Source organism: Lolium rigidum, chromosome 1 (genome assembly GCF_022539505.1).
Source record: "Lolium rigidum isolate FL_2022 chromosome 1, APGP_CSIRO_Lrig_0.1, whole genome shotgun sequence".
NCBI classification, from domain to species: domain Eukaryota; kingdom Viridiplantae; phylum Streptophyta; class Magnoliopsida; order Poales; family Poaceae; genus Lolium; species Lolium rigidum.
The window spans coordinates 101,362,005-101,364,849 of record NC_061508.1 but is presented as its reverse complement, the minus strand read 5'-3'; the positions used below and the strand labels follow the sequence as shown (position 1 = coordinate 101,364,849).

General features: G+C 50.8%; 1 long non-coding RNA gene across 1 annotated transcript; it reads left to right on the top strand.

Annotated features, from left to right (window-relative positions):
• Positions 1-552: 552 nt before the first annotated feature.
• On the top strand, positions 553-1,846 carry LOC124678692. The gene is made up of 3 exons (XR_006994603.1): positions 553-1,111; positions 1,199-1,311; positions 1,804-1,846. It is a non-coding gene; the product is annotated as an uncharacterized LOC124678692 (long non-coding RNA).
• The last annotated feature ends 999 nt before the right edge of the window (positions 1,847-2,845 follow it).

Below are 2,845 nucleotides of genomic sequence, written 5' to 3'. Positions count from 1 at the left end.
GCCCTTCCACCTCAGCGCATACCCCTTCCACCCTCCTGTGTCGTCTTCTCCTTTCCAGCTCAGGCCTTGTTTACTTCTCTCGTATTTTTCTTCCCAATAGGTATGGGGATGGGAGGGGATTTGGTGTTCACCCAATCCCCTCAAATACCCCTCCCCAAAAATACACTAGTATGATGGAGAGTTTTTGATTTAGGCAAAAAATGTGGGGATGGGAGGGGATGGGAGGGGATATCTCGGGATTATGTCGTTCAAAACCGGAGAAGTAAACGGACTAGTGGGGATTTTCCGGGATACAAAATAATCCCCTCCCATCCCCATAAATACCCTAGAAGTAAACAAGGCCTCATGGGGCACGCACATGGCGTGGTGGAGGCAGTGGTCCTCCCCACCCAGCGCCAACCACTCCCTCCTCCCTCTTATCTCTTCGAGCCGAGGCTCCCCCGCAAACCCTAGACCGCCTCTCCCTCCCTCGCGCCGCCAGCGGCTTTTTCCTTTCTTCTTATCTTCACGTTACAGTATCAAGGGTCATGGTTACCTTACCGTAACCTTCACCACCGCACCTTCCCTCCATGGCGCCGCTGCTTCCGACCACCCCTCGCCGAGCTGAGATAACCAGAAGATCCGCCTCGTCGTCCTCTCCATCCTCCTGCAAGGAATCGAGCTGGGCCTCGCTCAATCAACGCCAAATTCGCCGATACCCATCTCCGACCGCCGGCGAAATTCGTCGATTCCGGCCGCTGGAGACCTCCCCCGTCCTCTCCGACCTTATCCACGGCTCCCTGGTGATGTGCTCGCTCTTCTAGACCTCTTCCCCGTCTCGTTCTCGTCCTCGTTTATTTTCTACCGATGTTGACCACCGGTAACCTCCGCAGGAGCTCGACGCCGGCGATGCTCCGGCGAGCCCCTGGACCCGGTACCACCACCATCAGGTTCAGCGCGTTGATCCGCACCCCCGACGCCATCTCGCCCCGTCCTGGTTCGTTCGGAATTCCCAGATCGACGCTCGACTGCGAGCTCCACCATGGCTGTTCTTCCAAGAGCTTCCGCGTTGGCTTCGTTCAAAAGGCTGCACACCTCTATTCGACCAACAGCAGATGCATCAGCCCAGTTGGTTCGTCCATTCATCCAGAACGTGGAGATCCTGAGTTCAATTCCCACCGCTGCAACTAAGCCCACCTTTTTGTTCTGCTTCGGCCAGATCCGGCGCCTGATGGGCCTTGACCCAGATCCACCGATCCAGCCTGTCTCTCCGTGCGCCCAGCTCTTATCCGTCGCTACTTCCAGGCCAGATCCGGCCCAGAAATATCGCAGGTTCAGCTTAGTTCGTCCCATCCCCTTTTCTGTTTTCTGGAAAATTGCAGAATATGATGAAATCTTGCAAAAATCATATCTTCTGAACCGTAATTCGCAATCAAATGTTTTATATATGAAAATTGTTCAGAAAAATGCAAGGAACATTAATATGCCTTCCATTCATCTGTTTGCATCTCGCATCATGTCGTGACGTGATAGTTCGTGCATCCCACCTAACATATATGCGGAGTATTTCGGATATCCGCCTAGGGTTTCCCGCTCCGTTTAACTTTGAAGTAGATCACCCCTGCCATGTTATGCCATGTTAATCAACACTTAACTTTGACGGTAGAAAATGCAACTTAAAACCTAATTTGCTTGTCCGGGGTTCCGACTCCGATTAATTTGGATAAGATGCATTGCACCATCTATGCCATGTCATGCATACCATATCATGAGCATCCGATTCTTTATCCGTAGTAGTAAGACTTGCATCCGTTGTTTGTCCAGCATTTGCTTCTTCCCGAATAGGATCGTGAAGTGGTGTTGTGAGATACGACAAGTTCTCCGGATGTCCCTCGGCAAGCTTTAACAGGCAAGCATTTCCCCTATACTCCTGTCCCTGCAGGAGTCGCTCACCTATTTTATTTTGCCTTCTTCCTCATGCTATCCTTAAGTTGCATTCTTGTCACGTGTCCCTTCCACTTGTTACCTCAAGCAGCCCATATTGCCACCACCACCTCCTACGGCTATTGTTTGGTTATCGGGTCTGCCTTGCGAGTCGTAGTGCATGCTAGTGTTGTTTATATCTTGTTACCGTTATTGTTATCTTATCGGATTATATGTTGGGAAGAATCATGGTTACTTTAGTTGTTGATAACTGTTTAGCGGAGGCATCGGTGGGTCAGCTGCTCGTTTTGTGACGGCTCACTTGTGTTTCCTAATATCTTAGGACCCCGAGTTCTTGTTATCTGTTCCGAGACTGAGCGCTCTAACCACACGTGGGTATGCTTACCGGGTCTCCCCTCGACCACTGCCGGAATCTACAGCTTTGTCCAGTGGCCACAATTAGTTTGAATGTTTGTTTGTTTCTCTCGGGCGTGCAAGCTTGTTTTCTGTGTGGTCGGATGATATGATGTTACTTTTGGGGAAGCTATGTGCCTTGTAACCCCGTTGTCTCTTGCACGCTCGTAGGATGCGGTGCCACTGCGAAGTGGTCATCCCGCTGGGCACTGTCCACCTAGCACGCAGTCGCAATAGCCGAGTCCGCTTCGGAGCACGTGCGGACTTCGATACGGGTTAACTTAGTTAGGTGGCTTCCTGGACATTGTTGTAGTGAAGGAGAGTGCGTGTCGTGATATCCACCTGTCATAAGTGGGTTGATCGTGCGTGTGGGCACATTTGGGCACCCCTGCAGGGTTACAATCTTATCGATAAGCCGCGTCCTTGGTTATGGACGACTTGGAGCTGTATGACTCGATCATAGACAACTTACACCTGTTGTTTCAATCATAATAACTTGTGTAGTAAGTTAGCACAACTTCAATAATAA